Source organism: Stegodyphus dumicola, chromosome 2, assembly GCF_044657685.1.
Source record: "Stegodyphus dumicola isolate Sdum_Otavi_A_Nest chromosome 2, ASM4465768v1".
Lineage (NCBI taxonomy): Eukaryota > Metazoa > Arthropoda > Arachnida > Araneae > Eresidae > Stegodyphus > Stegodyphus dumicola.
In genome coordinates this window covers 175,593,109-175,615,972 of record NC_140769.1, presented here as the reverse complement: position 1 = coordinate 175,615,972, position 22,864 = coordinate 175,593,109, and the positions used below count along the sequence as shown (strand labels likewise).

The 22,864-nt window shown below is 32.7% G+C and overlaps 1 protein-coding gene across 1 annotated transcript in view; it reads left to right on the top strand.

Annotated features, from left to right (window-relative positions):
* The window catches only part of LOC118186974 (uncharacterized), a 173,883-nt gene that overhangs the window by 96,984 nt on the left and 54,035 nt on the right, over positions 1-22,864 (top strand). The window lies entirely within an intron of this gene.

Sequence of the window (22,864 nt, the reverse complement as noted above, 5' to 3'; positions counted from 1 at the left end):
TATTAGAATGATATCATAGACAGTCCATATCAGGGGACTTCGCAGGAATACGTTGAAAAAGTATACTTGTATCAGTCTTCATTTTTTCAAGGAATGCAATGGTACTTTTCGAAGTATGATTTGTTGCTTTGTCTTGGTGAACTTTCATTATCTGAAAGTCACTGGGATAAAGAATTGTAAATGTCGGACATAAAACTTTCTATTTATAGTACGTTGAGGCGATTTTAAACCCCCTTGTTATTTTTAGTTTCGTAACGAACCCCCTTCATTTTCGATGATAAATAGACCATTTTTGTTGCAGTCATTTAGGTAAACACATGCGTAATCAAGGATTTCGATGAAATTCAATTTAACTCCTGCTAAATAGGTTTTATACAGGATTTAACAAATAGTTCTGCGTTGAGCCATATTCCTCCAGAAGCTGGGAAATATTATGTTTTTTAGCTTGTTTAATCCTTAAATCTTGGTTTATTATTTTATTTATTGTTACAGATGTATTTAAAGACTTTGCAATTTATCTCTGCGTGAGCAGATTTTTTTCCTCGTTAGTAACGATTTAACTTTAGAAACATGAAAAACCATATGCATCTTTTTCGGGTATTCGTTTGGAGTCGTCTTTTATTGTAGAAGTAATGACTGACGATTTTTCCGTTTCCGATTAATAATGTTGCTTATTTAGCACTTAGAAATTTTATTACCGCGCATTCCGCAACATTTTTAAATTATGGAATAAGAATTTAGGAAAGCGCAAAAACATGTCTTACTATCCACAGCTTGATTACATGAAACATTTTTAAAGAAGAATAACTCTAATAATAAGAGTATATTTCTTATTTCAAATAAGTTGCTGCTAGAAGTTTTTGTTCCAAAACATTTACTTCTTTTTTTCGAAAGCATTTAAAAGTGTGTAACCCGTTGAAATTCCTTTTAAATTAATGAGTATTATTTGCTTTTATAATTTATATTACTACAGACTAGGGCACAAATGATAATAAAAATTATCTGTTTCAGGATAAGACAATACAAGTATACTCTCGCAATTATTATCAATCGATTTGAAGTACTTTCATATTTTATTCTCATGATTTTACTTATGCTGATGTGGCAGATTTAAATTACATGAAAAAGAATAGCCACCAGATTAATAATTTTTTGCCTGTTTTATAAGCGCTTGTTGGAAATTTTAAAGTTATGCATCATTTCGGCTGTGAAATCATCCTAGAAAAGCAAAATAGAATCTTAATAGAGCATTTAAATAAGTGAGAATGAATCCACACAATTAGGCAAAACAACAACCTTGTGTAGTGCGCAAAAAAAAGTCACTCGGGAAAAAGGGAACTCTTAAAAATCTCGCCAAATAGTATCGCCAGTGGGAACTGGGAAAAAGAGCTAAATTTTCATGTAACCAGCAGGGATTATAGCGCGCTTTCTTGAGGGAGGTGTTAAGAGTAAGACGCTAAGCTAGCTTCAGCCCATCGAGGTCATTTGGATAGGAGGTTTTTTTCTTTCGAAATGCCTCTGGGAAAATCGTGTATTATCATCCCCCGTTTCTTTTTAGGTAGATTTGTTCCACCTCGTGTTTTAATACTGCTTTCATACCAAAGCTCATATGAACTCTTATTCAATTATGTCACAGTCAGTGTTTCACTTGACCATAGCTTAAGCCTATCCTGAAAATGACCTGCTGAACATTTTTCTATGTTTACTATCGGGCAGACGAACAGCTTCGCGTATCTTCTCGCAATCATCGTCAGAATTTTCCGCTAATCTGAAGTTTTGGTTGTCTTAATAAAACTTTCCTCTCCCAGCTTGGCGACACTTCTAAACATGCCTTAGTTTTCCCCTCATTGCAAAATAATGGTGACTTAGTTTTCAGTTCGCTTTTTCCCGAGTGACTTTTTCCTGCAATCGCCTTGTGTTTGGTACAGATTTTAACCAAAACTTTATTGAATTCCCGGGCGAACAGGTACAGGTTCCTCGTACAGGCACGATCGTTTCCTGCAGAAAGTCCACCTTTCTTTTTCTAATATGCAAAAATCCTATAAGCATAAATTTTAAAATCGAGTTTAAGATGAAAAATAATCATAATTTGTCTATAAAAGCCATTGGAACTTGGAATACAGCAAAAGGAACGCTTACGAAAATGACGACGTTGGAAATTACATGTTTGTCATGTGAATGGTTTCTTGAATAATTGTTATACGCGTGGTTGCAGAGTTTGGTGCATTCTGAAGCTTTGGCGATTCCTACTAAAGTTCTTACGATAATACGTAAGTACTAAAAATTGAGAAAAACATAAATGTACATGGCATATCTTTATACTTTTACAGTCAATAGATGTGGCTAAATGTAAAGCGTATAAATCCATCTTTACTCAAACATGTGTTATGTTCATGTATGTATTTTTTTACTTATTGCGTGCTCCGCCGTTAGGCAATACACGGAAACGGAGGGACGCACTGTGGAGGTCCTTTTAAGGGAAACTGGCTCATATACACTTTACACATGGGGAAAAACACGAAAACGCCCATGCAACCAGCTAGTTCTTCGGGACTCGAAGCGCAGACTACCAATGTTCAGCTGCTTTTACTGCTCGGCCGCTGGTGAGCCTCATTTGTGTATTGACTACAGCAAATTGTTGTATGCTCGAAAATGCGCCCAAAACATGACAGTTTTACCAAAGGTTGAAACAGGGAGGGGGAAGGATAATTAGAAAGTACCGTATCATCGTTCATTTCTCTTCTAACACTGAAAATAGAAACAATGTGTGAAATTAGTCATCTTGATTGGCAAAATTATATGTCAGTAAACAATGCTTCAAAGGTGGGCAACTTGTTGATGAAAATCATTAGAAACTATTTGTCATTTAGAGTACAAAGTACACTAGCATAAATCATTCATGAAACTACTTAAAATAAGTATTTTTGTTTTTCTCAGGTTACAGCTATAAAATAGTCTTAAAAAGAATAACAGAAACTGGCAAAGCTGGTCGTCGGTCAGTCCCCGCTATTTGGAAACGTGGGGAGTGGTCAGATTCTGACATACTTCGAATTTCTGTTTACGGAGTCAGCGGGTCTGCCGAATTTAAAATAGAGGGAAAGTAAGTAGATTTATTTTGTAAATAATATGCTGATTGCAAAAAACCATATAGCACTTAAATTATAGTACGAGAGTTATTACAATTTTACATTTTAATGTTTTTTAAAATCTGTTTTAGGAAAATTATATTGATTTTTATTACCGAGATTTGAGTTTAGGATTTTCAGGATTTCCTCCGTGTATAATACGAGGCGATTGAGCGAGTTTCTCTTAAAAAGTACTTCACAAAGGCCTTCATTCTCTGGCAAATAGCCCTCCTTAACGATATTTATATTTCGTCTATCTAGTTTGATTTTATAGACGAAACTTTGGACATTACAGCCATTATTTAGAAATTGCAAATGAATTAAACTAGAAAAATGGATATTTCACACCAAGATTTGCTTGGAAAGAAACCCCCGTTTTCCCCAGTAGTACAGTTTTACGATTAACCAAACATTTTCTCTAATTTATGGAAAGTAGTCTACAAATGATAAATGAAATTTTTTAAATTTTAACTTCAATTTTTAAGTAGAGTTACTTAATATTCAAGCAAAATATGGTACTCTTCTGTTATCAGGATCGGATTCAGAAATGTAAGTACGTATGCACGTGTCTGTGTATATATGTGTGTGTGTATACATGTACATACATACGTGCATATATACACGCATACATAAACGCATAAATCAACATATACATGCATACATACATTCCTGAACCCGGTACCGATAACAGAAGATTAAAAGTACCGATAACAGAAGATTTTGTAATTAAATTTTTGCTTCATGTTGAATGTGTACACTGTTTGGTTTGAAAATTTTATCATTTCTCAATTCTTATCATTTCTCAATATCAATTTTCGTTCTCAAAAAGAAACATACTTTGATATTTTCATATAATGTATTTAAAATTTGTATGTTTAATAATATAGTAATACATTAATGTCCACTAGATATTTAATATATTACAACTATAGTGTTTTAGGTCTACTTTAAAATGAAATAACTGTTATTTTTGACACATTAACATAGAGAAAATTCGCTTATAAATAATCTATCTATACACAAAGAATCTAAACTTGAATGAGCGCGATTTACAAACTGACCCAAATTGGAAACGGCTTTTAAAACTGCTAAGAAATTTTCTGTAGCATTTGATAACGTTAGCATTCTCAGAAAAATTAGTTTTAAAATTTTAAAATTATTATGACAATGATTTTACCAATTCGCTCCCTTCTGCACTCATATTGTTAATGCTGGTTCTCTTTCCTCATTTAAAGCATGCTTATACTTTACAAGTAAATTTCCTATTTTCAGCCAGCTCACCAGCAGTTGAGTGGTGAATTTGAATTTGCTGAACACTGGTAGTTCGGTGCGAGGATCGAATCCAGGGAACGGGCTGGCTGCATAGGCGTTTTCTTGGTTTTCCCCATGTATAATCTGTATACGAGCCAGTTTCCCTTGTAAAGTTCTCAACGAAGGTATCCCTTCCCTTAGGCAGAGATAGCCATCGAGGCTTTGCCGCAATCGCATAAATCAAACTTATTGTCAGTCATTTGTTATACTTTTGACAAAAGCAGGAAAAACCCTCGGTCTGTTAATTTCACTTCAGTTTGATATTCATTTGTAATTGTCGACTTTCATTTTAGTAAATAGTTTAAATCCTGATTGATAGCTTAAAGCGTAACTGGATAATCAGAACTTCATTTTAAAACAGAAAAACAATTGTTGCAGGAGACGTTTTTGTATCATTTATATTTCTTATATTAAACTATTTCGTTTAGTTAAAGACAAAATTTATAAACGGCAAGCTGCCTTCATCATTCAAAATGACAAATTTCGTAATTTCCTGTTTTGTTAAGCTTAAGAGTATATATATATATAAATTTAAACAAATTTAAACAAATTTAAATTCTAAACAAACACGTATAAAAGTAAAAAAGTAGAAAAGTAAATTTAAATTCTAAAAAAAGGAAAAAAGCCAAAATAATTTAAAATTTAAAAATATGCAAACATGTAAAAGATTTAATTCTCGAACTAATCTACAATATCATTTAAATTCAGAAGCATAAGCAAATCAAGTGTAAAATCTATCCATGAAAATAAATCTACTAATTTAATAAATTAAAATTAAATTAAACAATTTTTTAAAAAAATGCATATGTGAATGATCGTAGAGTAGGCAGGAGACAGACTTATTAAGGGGAAGTTGCCTCCAAACCTAACTCTCCAATCATTCAATTCGTGTTTCGTCATTCATGCAGGCAAGGGTAAAAGTCAAAACCAGAAGTAATTCCAGTAAAGTGGTACCCTTATATATATATATATATATACGCGTGGTTGATTTTAAATAAGTGTGAATGTACATTTAGTTTCGATTTATGCAGCTAATGCTTGAATTACGTAGGTGTGCTTATGTGGAAGCGACTTATTGGAGCAGCACAATTTATGTAAGCTTTGTGACTAATTCTGGATATCAGTGGGATTATGACAATTATGTTGTATTAATCCTTACAAATTGCTTCCTCTTCAACTATTCGTATATAAAAAGCATATATTAGTGTTTGAACCAAACAGCTGCCAGTCCGCAGTTTGGAAAATTAAAAATATCCGAGATTCTGCATTTCCACTTAAGAACTGTCAATTTTTTGTGACTATTGCATTCTAAAAATTTTAAAACTCATGTGCAAGCTGTTAGATTATATAGCTGTATGATTCATAAATTATTAGTGTTTTTTACCCAACACATTTCCAAATGGCCGAAAAATTCCAAAATCCACTACGAAGAAAACCCAGGTTTTGAAAATATTTAAATTGTTGTTCAATTCTATTTCTTTCGTCTAACTCCGAAAAGAAAAAGTAAAAAATCGCTTAATTTGATACAAAAAGGAGTTGGTGTGATCAGGTTATAGTTCTTGGCATGGAATGCAAATAAAGATTACGCTGTCTTTAGTTTACGTTGCGTCTTTAGCTTATGTTATGGATAATGTTTCTTAATAGAATATTTCAGTCCATCTGTAAGAAGTTGTGTATCTTATCTTCGCGGTGTGGAGTCCCTCTGTAAATATCTATGGTTTTTCTCGTAAAAGGATTTATGCCAAATTTATGGCTAAGCAGATGATAGTTTCGAAATGTTTGTTTAGTCAACCAGAGCAAAGCACACGACCACTAAATGTTTCGAGAGGGATGCTTTGCTGGAAGACTTTCTAAGAAAAACGGCCTCATATTCATATTATACATGGGATAAATCATCGCAACTCGGGTTCAAATCCTATAAAACGGGCTGTGCAGTTGATCCATTTTCTGGGATTAGAACTCAAGTCGAACTAGTAGTATCTAGTTGTTAATCTACTTATCATCTGCAGGCCAATTTCGAAATGTTTAAAGAAATTTCTTACTTTGAATTTTTCAGATGATCGTATTGTTCCACGATTTCATCAGAACTGTTCGTGTAAATATCGGACACTTTCCTTTCGAATCTCCATGATTAAAATGACTACATTCCCCATATTTCTCTCATACATTGTTTTCGCATTCGCATTTTATGTTTTGCCCCACATGTTATTACAAAAAAAAAAAAAAAAAAAAAAAAATGTTGCTTTGGAAATTTTCTATCATCCCTTAAAGTTAAGACTATCAATCCTATTACACACCATGTAAATATACAGGGTGTCCCGTAAATGTTGCGACAAACTTTTGGGGAAGGTAGGGCACATCATAAGGATTAAGAATTGCCTAGGAACCCATGGCCGGAAATGTCAGGGGTAAGTGGTGGCAGAGGTAGAAGATGGCAAAAGAAACAAGAGTGATTAATTTGAAACATTTATTGGACATGAATACTAGTAATGTACGACAGATTGAATGTTAAAACAGATGCTCGAAGTTTGTGCCATCAGCTGCCAAACATGCCTGACACCGACGGACCATTTATTACCGGACATATTCAAGTACACCGGGTGTTTCTTTGAATTTAGCAGCTGCGCAGGCGAGTCTTGCCAAGAGATCCATTTCAGACACAACAGGATCGTGATATACGGCATTTTTGATGGCTACCCACAAAAAGAAATCAAGACTCGATAAATTCGGTGAGCGGGGGGGAGACAGGGAACTGGTGCACCACTCCCAATCCATCGAGGCGGGAATAATCTGTTCAAATGGATACGAACATCCAGTCCAAAATGAGTCCATTTCTTAATGACCCGTAGTCGCACAAATTTCGATGCAGACGTACAAACAAAATACGGTATGGTTGATGTCTGTCGGAGGAATGTTCTCGATAAATGTGTGCAGCGGTTCGTCCATTACCCTCAGATATTCCATATACTAAGTGCATGTCTGCAAACTCCCGGTTCGTACTACGTTCCATGCTCTTCTTATGGTACCCACCGTTCGAATGAGGTAATAGTCACTTTCCATTAGCATTCTCCTGTACATCACCTCCTGGCAGCCTACAATGACGTTTCTGAGCATAAGTTCCTATGAAATTCCTTACCCTCCCCAGAAGATTGTCGCAACGTTTACGGGACGCCTTTTATATACATGTCTCTTTGTATATGTAATTTATACACACGCGTACATATACATACATAATACATAGGTATACATGTAATTCCCACACGCGTGCACATACACACACACATATATTTTTTGTTTCTTATTTATAAATACTTTAAAAAATTTTGTATGTGTGGGTATAAAATGTACATATCAAAATTTTATTTTATCTGTGAAATCTGGAAAATTCTTGAAGACTGAATTTTTTTGCCAATAATTTAAGCAACTTTGTTTATAATTGACGCAAGTAATATTTGCAGATTAATTACAATATTTATAGATTAATTACAATATTACAGAAATACTCGTATTTACAGACGATTCCTTTAATAAATTTTTGTATTAGAAAAACAGGTTGGCAAGATACTTACGTAGTTTTTAGTCACTCCTTTCTGGGTGACATTATCGGAGCCATTATACGTTGGGAAAAGAAGCCATTATCCAGGGTCAGAGGGGTCATGAATATGATTTCTCATGTCATTCAGCGAGAGGCTCCATTGCCTTACATCTACGCCATTCTTATTTCCCCCTTGAAGGATCCCAGTTCGTGGTAAGTCAAATCTTCCCCATGAATACTTTAATTTTAAATCTATGATCTTTCTTCTTTTGAACATACGTAGCGCATATATAAAATTTTAGGACCAAGTTCATATCAAATCGAAAGCTGAAGAAAATAACGTTCTTCTTAATTCTTAGTGTACATTCTTTGAAAATTTTATGCAACTTTTGTTGTCTTCAGACAGCTGCTAATGTCTTCGTTCAATTCGTCTTTTGTATAATTTTTAATATTAAAATAATGACATTTTAAAGCGTGACTTCCGTTTAGGGAGGACAATGTAGTCTGTAGGTGTCAAATATGGTGAAAAAGGATGATACTTAAGAATTATGACATATTTCTTTGTTTGAAACTGCTTGGTGAGAAAAAAGTTGTGTGACAGCGAATCATCGTGCAGCTAAAACCGGTTATTCGATTGAATGTTTTAAGGAAAGACATGCTGAATTCTCTTTAAAGGTCTTTATGAAATAGCTCATCATTTGTTTTTGGGAAAGATTTTCTTGTGAATTAACCCTTTCCAACCAAGAAAGGTCACATTCATACTCTTTACTGGAAATTTTCAAATGTGAGATTCCTATGGTCGTTTTGAACATTCTTCATTCTAAACCGACGATTGGTGTTTTGTCTCAGGATCATAAGTTGAGCACCAGTACATTTTTCAGTCACAGTTTTATTTTGAAAAATCAGGATTATTGTTAAGTTATCAAGGGCCTGTAACACTGCCGAACGTAGTAACAGCTTGTAGAGAGGTAGCCAAAAGCTCTCTCTCCAAGTCAATGGAACTTCGAATCGAAATTAAACGCGATTCTAAAAGCACATTCTGATAAGAAATTGTAAGCTGCAATTAGGATGGACTCAAATCATAATATGTAAACGTATAATTTTCTTTCTACAAGGTGCATCTGAAAAGTTCGATGAATGAATGGTCTCAGAAAACAAAGGAAAGAAGAGTACAAACAAAATACTTTTACTAGTCTTCAAAGTCATTACCATTCGATACAACTCACTCCTGACATTGGTCGTAAAGCTGTTGGAAACTGAAAGGAAACACATCTTGTGGAATCGCTTGAAGCACAGTGGTCGTGCTTCAAGCGATTCCACTCTTCGCAGACATTCGGATATCCGCATGTCTGCGAAGAGTAAAGCCTTTCAGAAATACAAGGCGAGGAAACAAAGAAATCTGCCAGCGCCAAATCTGGAGAATAAGGAGAATGTTAAAGGAGACTCACTTTGCGTTGTGTGAGAAAGTTGAGAACACGGATCGTAGTATGCAGACAGACGTTGTCGTGCAAGAAATTCCACTGTACACTCCAGTACAGTTCTGGCCAAACTACATACATTGAAACATACATTTCAAAAGTCATTCGTAAGCTTCCGCGTTGACAGCTGACCTTCCAGTAGAAATTCGCCATGGATTAAGCCAATACTGTCGAAAAGGCGATCACCATCATCTTGCTGTCGAAGAAGGCCCTTGCTGCCTTCCAATCTAGAAATTCGCGATGGATTAAGCCCATGCTGTCGAAGAAGGCGATCAACATCATTTTGCTGTCAGAAGAAGGCCCTTGTTGACTTTGCTGTCGAAGAAGGCCAAACTAGATACATTGCAACATCTATTTCAAAACTCACTCGTAAACCTCCGTGTTGAAAGCTGACCTTCCAGTAGAAATTCGCGATGGATTAAGCCTTTTCTGTCACAGAAGGCGATCAACATCATCTTAATCTTAGATTTTGTCAACCGAAGTTTCTGGGGAGGCGGGGAAGACGAAGAACACCATGCCATTGACTGTCGTTTGGTCTCCGAATCCCCCAAAAAAGATCGCACCTCCCTTTTTGGTTGCGATCGGCAAAAGTATATATGCTTATATATAATTTATTTTCTAAACAATATTGATTGATTATATTATCTCCTAAGATTAATTAAAGTAGAATTATTTTAAAAGAGTGAATCCATACTGGTAAGTTATATTTTGGAAGACGTTTTGAAGTAACTTGAAAGTAGAATGTTAATAATGTTTTAACGGGGACTGGAATTAAATCATCATGAAGAACAAAATTTCAATTGTAAAAGGAAAAATTAAATTAAAAATATGTAATCATTGTCATTGATCGGAAATTAGTTGACTTTTCAAGGGGAACAAACCAACTCCCGTTTAATGAACAATAATTAATAAAAATACGTAAATAAGAAGGTGTTTCGTCTTTACTCGAGTTATAAGGTAAAGCCAAACCGGCAATTCTAGTCAAGCCAAATATTTCCGCGAATAGAAGGGATTACGAACCAATGCTGATACTCAAAGAACTTATTCTTATGAAGCATTTTAGCCGATTCAATTTGGAGTAGAAAGCAATTTCTGTAGAGAAATCCGAAAAATCTCGAGTAACCGTCCCCGACACCCTCATGTTTATGCATTTGAGTTGTATATTATTTGTAAAAATTAAACATTGGAAATTGTCATTATGAAATAGAATTCAAAGTAAAGTTGAAATAAACATAGAAGATTACAAAATAAGATAAATAGTGCAAACTTTGTAAAAACAAATCAAAAATAATATAAAGAATATAATAAGAACAGTGAATGTACATGAAGATATAAAGGCCAGAAAAGGTATTAGGTAACTTACATTCTTTCTAGTGGGGAGTCGGCAAAGTGTTCTCTTCGTGTCTGACTCATAAGTGTAGGGTGTCCGAAAATTCTTAGCGGCAGTGGGGGCTTTGAATAAGATCAGTCGGTAAGACTTGGGTGAAGTAATTTATGGTAGTGGGTGGGACTCGGAATTCTTGAGAGATGTATTATGTGGAGTTCTTATTTGAGTGAAACTGTCTGTTAAGATATTTTTGAAAATACTAGTGAATGGAAATTAATTAATTTCTGGCTAATTGTCGTGTCGCAATGATTAAGAATTTAAGAAAGGAAAAAAGGAATTTTCACTGTCCAAGAGCTATTAGACAGACTAATGTCATGAGATAGGCCCATTTTTTTAGTAACAGCATAGTAACAGCATAAGTCTAAAGACAATTAGCTTTTTACAATATATACAGCTGAGTAATTACACTATATACAAATCCTTCAACTGATAGTCATCCAACTTATACCGCCTTCTCAGGTTTAGGAACAATTATTGTTTTCGCACTAAATGAATTTAAGATTATACTTATATATATATATATATATATATAGCCACTCTGCAACTCAGCTTGGTGAGCTAAGTTTTTTATTCTTGTATTTGGTAAATGTTTTGCATTTTTTGCTTCAAAAAGATTGAATTGTTCTTGTGTTTCGGTTAAGTGCCCTTAGTTAATATGCATGCAATATTTGTAGAATTATAAGCAGTTTTAAATTGTTCCATTTAAGCCTAACGACGCCGTGATTTGTTTACTTTTGAAACTTAGTAGCATAGTTTCTGTTTAAGTCAGTTTCTGGCCCAGCTTCAGTACCGTTTTGCGGGGTGGAGCCAAAATGTTTGTGCACCGAAAAAATCTGTCTTTTTGCCTAGTTTTAATTAAACTCTAATTTTAACTGTAAATATTGTTTTTAATGTTTTTTAAACTCTATTTGGTGTTTTTAGGTTTTTCAGTATTACAGAATTTTTAATGAGGATATTTTGAGTTTTCCCTATTTTTTCCTTGGCGAGAAGAGAAAACTGAATTGAATGAATGAGAAATATATCTGTAATGAAATTCGGGGAAATAAATTTAAATGAAATGCAGAAAAAAAAGGTGCATAGTTTAATAGGCCGTACAAGGAAGTTGTATGGTGTGCACATCCGATTTTTTATTATTGATTGAATGTTAAATTTATCAGGTTTTCATAGCTTATTAATTTTTTAACGAAAAATGAAATTATGAACGCAAAAATGTTTGTTTGCTAAGGTGAAATAATTGCTATTTTAAGTAAAACGTGTAAAATAATTTCAATATAAATTCAGAAGGAATTTTTCTGTTTGTATAACTGTAAGGAATAAAAACTGAATTACGTTGTATTATAGATTTATAATGACAAAAGTAATCATGAATTTGGCTGATAAGTGACTGGCATAATAAAACATTTCATGAATAAAATTTTTATACATGATCCTTTTTACAATTTTCATATATAAATTCGAAAAGTAAGAAATATTATGGAGCATATATTTAAAACATTTACGAAAATTATAAACTTAATAAAAGTATTAAATTTTGACTTTTATTATATGTAACTACTGACATTTCTGTTGCACGGATCTACCTTAAATAGAATCAATTATTTATTCATACCGGTGGTAGGAATGTGTTCATGATTTAACATGTGAAATAAAAGCTAATTTAAATTATACTTCATCAAACATTAAAACTGAGTATATATTTGAAGGTACTTCTTGAAAATCATTTAGTGATAAAGTATAAACTACCAGGAATACGTTTCGTCATTATTTGCCTATTTTAAGTCTAAAAATGAAATTGGGTCTCTAAATATACACTTTTCCTAATTAGGCTAAACTTAAATGATTATAAAAATGTTTTCCGCTTTGATGCTATTTCAACGTCATGATTCTCAACATGTCCTATTTCTCATTTTGTCAATCATTTCTCTTTCCCCTTCAATCAAGCGTTAGTTACTTGGTTCGATCTACCTTCGACATGAGACTCATTATTCAGAATAGCTGTTTTCAGTTAAAGATTGATTAAAGAAAAATGCAAGACTGAAAAAAAAAAAAAAAAAAAAAAAAAAAAAAAAAAAAAAAGAATAAATTTTTACATCTGAAGTCTCAGTTTTGTTATTCCACACAAGGATCCCATTTTGAGGTTTGACAAAGAGGTGATTTGTAGGTACTGTAATTAGAGATGATTAAATGAATGACTTTAATTTAACAGATTATTAAAAAAACTGCAATTATTATTTTTTAACACACCATTGCGTTTCGAATAGGAAGTATACGTATTTACTAATTGGTAAAAGGGAACCTTTAGCGAAGGGAACTAAAAACTTTAGCGAAGGGAGCTAAACTTTCGATTAAGGGAACCTTTAGCGAGCCTTTCGAAAGTAAAAATAATTCTCGAATTCTATTTTGTTAGCTGTTAAAACTATATAGTGAACACCTTTGTTGAAATGATGGCATTTGCAAATTTAAATATCTGATGTGGATACCACATGGCCTATTAAGTTATAATTTTTTGTAGCATTTCCTTTAAACTTATTTCCTCGAATTTCGTTAGAGATATGTTTATCATTCTCGTTAGAGATATGTTTATCATTCATTCAATTAATTCAGTTCTCATTTCTCGGTAAATCAAAATATATAAAAACTCAAAACATATTCATTCAAAATTGTTAAAAACAGAAAAACATCTAGCTAAAACATACGTAAATACAGTTAATGAAGAAAACATAATGCAGTTAAGAGTTAAAAAAACATTTTTACAGTTAAAATTAGAAAAACGCAAAAGCAAAGAATTCGGAAAGCGGCCAAGAAGGCAGCAGCTTTGATGCACAAAACTGAATTTTTTTCTCCACGCTGGGAAAAAAGACATTGAAGGTGCAGAAGCTGACTTAATTCACTATTCTTCTGAGTTTCAAATGTAAACAAATAGCGGTTCGTTAGCCTTAACTCTCCACTTTTAAATTATTAATCAACTATTGATAATTCTACAACTACGTACATACATATGTCACGCAAAAGGATAGTTCAAATGGTTTCGAGAGCGGGTGAAATGGATATTTTTTTTAAATATGAGACCCGAAACTTTTTGCGATTACAATATTTCCTTTGATTCGTACAAGGCAGAAAAAATAGTTTATTGAAAAATCAATTTTATCGTTTTTAATTGTTAAAATTTGTTAATTCAGCCTTTCATTTTTAAAGAAAATATTAAAAAAATGAAGCATTATTATTTTTTCAGAATGCAGTAATTTTTAGCAATTTCATGAGTTTTACAATTTTTTTTGTGGTGCACCTTGACAAATGAAATTTACTTAATGCACTAATTGTTTTTATTGTCTTAAACTCAAATTTTCTCTTTAGTTCAATTTAATATTTACATGTAACTGGATTTAAATTGTTTTGTAACTGGAAATATCCTATTCGACATAAATTACGCTGTTTATTGAAAAATTCTGATCTTGTATATATATTCTGAAAGACAGAATTTGTTAATGATGAAATGGAATAAATATAAAAATGCTATTTCATTTTCCACTGAACATCTAAATCCGTAGATTTATTAATGTTTATCTGCTCCAAGCAAGTATGTTAGTACAAATTGTTATAATATTGTAAATAATTTCTTTCAGGCAAGCTCTCTATTCAGTGACAGAATTGTGTGTCAGTCCGATGTTACTCAATCAGCGAGACCAACAAGGAGCAACGTTTCGCAGTGAATTTTGCTAATTGTCTCGCATTATCCTGGAATCGATACTGAACATGCTCAAAAAGAAAACTTATCAAAATATTTTTTATTTATTATTTTTTGTTTATCATATTAGTGATTTAATCTTGCGTAAAACGTGCATATTGTGGAATTACATATACTTTTTCAAAATGCTAAAAATCTTTGTTGCTGCAATACACAACACATTTGTCAGTAAAAACTGTTGCAACAATAAAATCAGTATAAAAAAAATCAAATTTTCGTTCTAACTTAAAACGCATAAGATTCACCAAATTTAATTTTATCGGCTGGCTATGGGAAGGGATATTTTTACATGCACTTCGAACTATATAAGCATGCTTTTAAATTTGAATAAAACGTATATAGCAAGAATACAACAAATGTTATTTCTGCAAAAGCATTAATGTCTTCCTTTTAAAATTCAACCATAGTTTCCTTAAATGTAATCGCATACTAAAAATTTTGGATAAATGCTTTAGGTTAGGTTAATTGATTCATGTAAAGCCTAACGAAAGGAATGCCCTCGTGAAGAACTTTCTAAGGGAAACTGGCTCATGCTCACCTTACATAAAGGAAAAATCCCAAAATTCCTATGCGGCAAGACCATACGCCCGGATCTGAACACGAATTACCTGTTTTCAGCAATATTACTTGTTTGCTCACCGGTGGGCTCAGATAAACTCCGGATTTAACTTTTTAGAAAGTAGGAGGGAAAAATTAGCTTAGGATGTTAAGAAAAATGTTTACTTAAAATAAATTTTGTAAAATGTTTGTTTTTGAGGTAGAAGGAAACTGAATTATTATCTACTTATAAATTAATGCATTATATTAAAAGCAGCTTATGAGTGGATTTGACTGAATATGACTTTAAAAAATATAAACATAACATCAATGCATTCTTTTCAGAAATATTGCGCACTGTGCATATGGTGTGTACACATGCACAAGTCTTTAGCCGACCTTTATCACCGAAACCATTAGTTGTATGCATATACTTCCAGTCACAAAAATATTTTAAATGACACATATATTATATTCATGGTTTGGCATTTTTAAATAATAAAAAGTCGATTTTGTAGAATTTACTAAACGTAACTTTTTATACATTTCCTCGATCTTTACACTCTTATTTAGGAAAATGTTTTCCTTGTGAAAAGCATATAGGAGGTGTGAATCCTGTGCAGCAAAAATTCATAGATATTTAGTTCTAATATTAGATATTATGAAGAGACCGCACACAAATTGAACAGCGAAGTATTTGTATTTATACTTAAATAAAATCACCCTAGGGAACGATTTCTATGTTAACAGATTAAAAACACAAACATTTCTATGCACATTATCGTGAAAATTATTGATCAATATGAATTTGTTTTTCAAACATGAGACCTTGTTCATGGAATCTTGCAGAATTCTTGTTCTAGAAAACTGGCAGCTTACGAATTGTACACTGCCAACTCGTATGCTTATTTGCATAAAATAATAAACCTTTATAGTTTAAATGAATTTTTTGTTCATTTCTTAGGTTAGGATTCTAATGTAATAAAACAAATAATAAAATAAACAATAAACGAAACCTAAATAAGGAGAATATAAATAACGTATTTCTAACGTTTCTATCAATAAATTAAGAAGTTATTTGTGTGAAAATCCTCTCGGCATACTTGTTGTAACCAAATTTTAAATTGAAAAACATTATTCACTAGTAAATCATAAAAAAAGACTCTGAATGACATTTAAGGGAAAAAATCAACTTAGTTATTGTCATTTATTTATTAACCGATTTCTCAAGCATTTTGGAAATGGCGTACGGAATTGTGGCAGGTTTCAATATTCGTAAGTTTATTTCGTAAGTTTCGTAAGTACTTACAATTTCGTAAGTTTATTTGCATAAATTAAATTTTAAAACCTTTCTACTTTAATGATTTTTTTTTTTGCTTATAGGTTAAGACTCTAATGTAATAAAACAAAAAAATAAAATTTCAATTTGGGGAAAAAAAAAAAAAAAAAAAAAAAAAAAAAAAAAAAAAAAAAAACCTGAAACTGCTCAGATTTTTAACGGTCGCCCAAAAGGGTTTAAGTTTTTTTCTACGCTCTCGCTGAGCTTTCGGTCTACGAGTCTGTTAACACATTTCTTTCTGTCTTCTTAGCTTTATTATTAAGCATAATTTTCTTCGCAGTTACGTCATATACATTTCAGCAGCGACATTACAAAATTTTTTTAAAAGCACTATATGCTCAGAATTTCTGACGAAATTTTGAGTGTTGGCATATATTTTTAGTCCAAAAGGGATTTTATTCCCGAATAGGATAGTAGTGTCGAAACACTTAAATGCGTTGTATCACTTCTCAGATTGTTGCCACCAAATATTATCGCCCTATTTTATATTTAAAGAAATTATGAAGAATCTGCATGAATGTATGTACGTGTTTCTCGTACTGTTAAATCTTTAACAAATTCTTTGATTAGCAAACTCAACGATTTCAAAGCCAGCAGTGGGAACATTATACGGAATAAAGCATTTTTATATTCAACGGGCGAGACTGTCGATCAAAAATTCTAAAGATATGCCGTTTTAAAATGTTTTGCGATTTTGCTGTTGAATCGAATTTTATGTGGCGTAAGCGATAACAAGGGAGCATGATATTTAATAAATAAACACACAAAACGTTAATAATAAAAGACAAAGGTTTTGTAAGAAAACTGAATATTGTTGTGATGAACTGTGAAAAGATCAGGAAAATGTATGCCAACACTTATCCCCGCATTAGTGATTTTAAACATATACTGCTCTGCTGATTTTAAAATTCTTGTAATTTTGTTGTGTAATTGTTATGGCATAAGTGCGAAAGAAGTTATGCTTAATAATAAAGCTAAAAAAAAGTTTAGTACGAGTGAATGAAAAAGCTGACTGGCAGACCGCGAATTCAGAAATAACGTTGTTGTTCACTGATGCTCACTTGTCTGATCTATAGTCAGCCCAATCCCACGAAATTCCTTGTGGCAAGGAACTCAAGATTACGCCTGCCGTTGGCAACAACCTGGAGCACCTTACGGGTGACAGTGCGACTTTGCCCAGTTTCATCCCCAATTTTGATGTAGAGCACACCAGGGTGTCTGATCCGAGGGTTTCCCCCCTTCGTTCCCTACCACCAACCTCACGAGAAGCCTCTCGGTTCGCTGTATGTTTAGTGTGCCCCCATGACGCGCCGACAATACTTTTAATCTTATTATGTCTATACTTTTTAATTCTAAAGAGAAAAGCATGGAGGATTTTGAGACACGATGTGAAAATTTAATTCGCGATAATAACTTAAGCGGATTTTGACATCTGATATAAATAAGTTTAAAAAAAATCCCTAAATTAAAAAATAAAAAAAAACTTAGATTAGTTGTCAGCAATTAGGCTCATATCAGTAGTCCGAAATAACTTTCTAAGCCATTAACAACAGATGCACTCGACTGCGACGAGATTTACAGATTAGAAGACTATCTTCTAACCCCGACATTTCCTTCTCGTTTAAATCCTCGTAGATGAATAAAAAGATAATAAAAACTTGGATTTTGCGACTTAAGCATGTATGATAAAAATTCGTTTATGATTCACTTGTCAAATGTACTCTTTAACATATAAAATGGCAAAATTTAAAATATTATTCATTTTCTTTAAGAATATTCCTTAACTGGTTAGGTTTCTAATATTTTCCGTCTAAAATGTAAAAGACGTAGCAAAAACATTACAAAGGGTGAAAATAAAAGATGCAGAAAATTAATTTATTATATTTTTAATGCACGGAAAGAAAATTTTTGCATTTTTACTCAAATTTCAATAGTAACTCGAAGCATCATTTACAGTACACACACATAGTACACACACGTGTACGGTCAAATCCTTAATAATGCATGCTTAATCAGGATTTAACTATGTGTTTACAATGCCCACGGTTAACATAGAATCAGTGTTCATCTGGAAGCAGTTAAATAAAAAGAGAAGTAACCCAAATTATATCTAATAGAAATGTGTTATTATTTACCTATATTTTTAACACTAAAAGTTATTTGTATATAGAAGCAATTTAATCTGGAGAATAAATGTATTTGATGTCATAAAATAATTCGGTTCTAAAAAAAATCTGTAAATAATGAAAGAATAAATATCATTAGAAAAAATCTGATGTTCCTTGCACGGCCTATTAAATTATACACATTTTCTGCATTTCATTTAAACTTATTTCCTCGAAATTCATTAGAGATATATTTCTCATTCAATTAATTCAGTTTCCACTTCGCGGTAAGGCGAAAATACATAAAACTCGAAACGTCTTTATTAAAAATTGTAAAAAACAGAAATACATAAAACACAAAATAAAGTTAAAAAATGTAAAAGAGTTACAATTAAAATTTGTTTTTCTACTCAAATATAAGAAATTCCGCCAGCGAACAAGAAGGTAGATCTTTCGGCGCATAACTGAAAGTTTATTTTTTGTCCCATCGGGCAAAAGACACTGAAGGTGCAAAAACTGACTTAATTCACGATTCCACTTATTTAAACGTAAACAAATGGCGGTTTCGTTAGGATTAGTGGCATTTAAACAACTTTTAAACTGTTGATAATTTTACAACAACTTTATGCAGATTAAGCAAAGACATAAAAACATTAATCGAAACATGTAAGCCAAAAATGCACAATTTACCAGTATATAAGAATAAAAAATTTGAGCTCACCGACGTTGGTAAGAGTGGGTATATACACAGAGAGACACCTTCGATACGGCTTATTGAAACCAAAAAGAGAGATGCACAACTATATGTTATAGCAGTCCGCTATACAAAATTTCAACATTCTGCGGCTACTCGGTTTTGAGTTATGCGAGATACATACGTACGTAGACATCAGGAAAAAAACTCTTTTGAAACCCTTTTAAATCCATTTTTTCAATCCGTTTTGGGAAAAAGAGTCCTTTATTATGTCTGTACGTACAGATGTGACGCAAGAACATTGTTCAAATGGAATCGAGAAAGGGTCAAAATGGATATTTTCGCTGAAATATGATATCCGAAATTTTTCTCGATTACAATACTTCCTTTACTTCGTACAAGGAAAGTAGAAAAGAGGTCAATTTAGAAATACCATTACAGAAAGATATTTAATTAAAGAGAAATTAAACAATATCAATGTTGTATATTTTGTAGACAGCTTAATGTTTGCTGTTTTGTTTCCCACTGATGGTTTCTGATTACGGAACGATGTTTGTTTCTTGCGAAACTTCATCGTTCCACAGTAAATAAACTTAAATTTCCTTAGCAGGGTTCGGCTGATTCGCAACAGGTATAATCCGCAACCGTACAAACAGAAGTTTGCTGAATTAAAATTTTTTGAAAAAACATAATAAATCCTAAAATTAGAGTATAACAGAAATAACAATTAGAATAGTCAATCACAGCGTGAATTTCTGCTATTATATTCGCCAATTTTAAAAGATTTTCTGAGAGTTCGTGAGCATAAAGTTTTTCAAATATCTCCACGAGATTAAGGGGTTTTTCCTATTATTTTTTAATTTTCGTTTAAACTGCTAGATTACTTTTTCCTTGCTTTAATGCTATTTTTCTTTAGAGATCAAGCAACAAATATATTGTAGTCCTTCAACAAGACTACAATATATTTATTGCATGATCCAAGACAAGACAAACAACGAAGACAGAACCAAGACAGAACTTCTAAGCTTTGGTCCATAAATTTTTGCAAATGACCACCCTGTTTTTTCTCAAAAACCATTTGGTGAAAAGGTGCGGGGTCGGTGTTAAGCAAAATGTCTGTTATGGGACTTTTGATCTCCATGAAACATTTTGCGGGTGAAAAGTGCGATTTTTGCGTAAACACTTTTACTAAAAATTCAGTTTTTAACTGCACGATGCCTGTTTCTGTTACATCACGATTTACATTAGTCATTGCTCCAATGCATGCTTTATTAAATATTATTATCCGGAAATTATAATAAAATGATTCCACCATAAATGTAAAACAATCAGTACTGTCACGTTTTTGGTTAAGCAAAGAAGATTCGTAAATCGTCAGAGAATAGAAGTGGCAAGAATTTGAAAGCTATATAACAAGAAGGCCTGAATGAGACTGGATGGTTGCTTATGTCATATTTTAAACGTGGCCATGTGCATGGCCAAAAAATGTATTCCCCAAAGATTGGTCTCTTGGAGAGGTCACGTTCCATCGCCAACAACAAAAGCTCAGTTCATACAAAATATTCGTGATGAAATTGCCGAAAATATTTGCATCGTCCGTCACCGTGCTTTTTCAAAATTTAGTTGCTCGCTTACCAAAGTGCAAAGAGATGAAAGTGGCCATCTTAGACAAATAAGATTTTAAAAAGTAATTTCCCGGATATGTTTATTTTACTAAATAAACTCTCGACATGATAACTTAACTCGATTTTTTATTTTGATATTCAAAATTGCAAAATTTATGGTCCATCTGTATTATTTCCATCCAGTTTTGTATCAGGAAATCTAAAGGTATACGAAATAGTCCTCCATCGCCTTTCGTTACAGACAAATAGCTTCTGTGCAGAGTAATTCTATAAATTTAAATACGTGATATTTAACAAATTAAATGTGTGCAATATAATATAGCCAGTTGCAGTCCGCTTTAATGGAAATTGTGATCTCAGTAATGACATAAATCGTACTACTAGAATTTAATTTATTAAAATTACATAACATACATTGAATCATTTCTTACTAACTTGTGTTATTTCTATGCAACTAATAGAATTTCATCTTTTCCCCTGAACATGTCAGTATGAATCCTTGGGGATCGTGAAATTACTCCTATAAATCCTAGTTCAAGAAAGTTTTGTCTTTTGATCATTCTGAGAAACTTTACATTTTTCACATGGATATAAAATTGTTACTCTTACTAAAACTTAACTGGATTTAAAAAAAAATCCTGTGAATGGTAATTTTTTGCCTGTAGATAACGATAACTTATTGTTTCGTTTGCACTATTTTATTCCAATAAAGGTTACACAGTTAAAATTGTAAAATATTTATATTTTTGAAACAAAATAGGAATGAACATATTTTTTCGACAAAATTAAACTACGGAACCGTATTTTTACTTACCTAAACGCAGAAGGCGTTTATATTTAAACTAAAATAAAGCATTATAATTTATTTTTAATTGCGAAGCTTCTAAAACTGGACACGTATTTTAAATTCTACTTTTAGTGTACTGAAATTAAAGAAAGAAGTTTCTTTTTCATCTGGGTAAAAAAAAGGGCGTAACCTTACCCTACCGGAACGATCCTTACAGAAATGATCAGACTGTTGCTTCCATACTGTATGTTTTACGTAAATGTTAAAGACGAAACAGCGATTTTCAGACTTCCTTCAGTTCAGTAATGGCTAGGATATAGTCTGTATAAATCAAATCATCATACATCCGTAGAGAACACTGTATCACATTATAACGGAGTGCAACTGAGGCAGAGCCCACCAGTTGTCAAGCAGTAAAATTGCTGAACACTGGTAGTCTGATCCGGGTTTCGAATCCAGGCGAACGGTTGATTGCAAGGGCGTTTTCTTTGTTTTCCCTCTGTTAATGTGTATGCTAGCCGGTTTCCCTTAGAAAATTCTCCACGACAGCATCTCTTCCCTTAGACAGATAGCCCTCGAGTGCTTTGCCATAACCGAATGGACCAAACCAAACGAAGTGAGGCGATTTCGAGACCAGTCAAAGGGAACCTCTCTATGCAAGGATGTCAGCAAGATGCAGTCTAGTGATCGCTTAGCACATAAGCTGGGTTGTAAACAGCCATCTGTAAACTGTTTGGGGAAATGTCTCTGTAGCGTTTAAAACAAGTTGATGTAGAGTGATTGACTTTCCAGATGCAGAAAGTTACTTCAATTCTTAAAGTACGTACTATATGTATAGTACGTACTTTAAGACACAGAAAATTTAGATTCTTGGATATTCACTTTCGGATGCTCACATAAATACCTAGACCGTAATGATACTAAGGATATCAAATGCAGTTTTTTTTCAACTTGTGATATGAAGCCTGAGACTATTCGAAGTAATGAAAATCATTGGGTCCGCCTTCTCTAAGTCTGTCTATAGTTAGCCCAGACACGCTGTGAAATCAGAATGCTTTCCTAATTTTCAAATTCTTATATTTCAGAACCAAAATGTACAAATTTGGAAGTCCACAAGATTCCGCTTGTCAAAGTCCACAACTGTATCTCAAAATTATAGCGTCAATATTAAAAGGAGGAAAATTTAATTCCTTCGC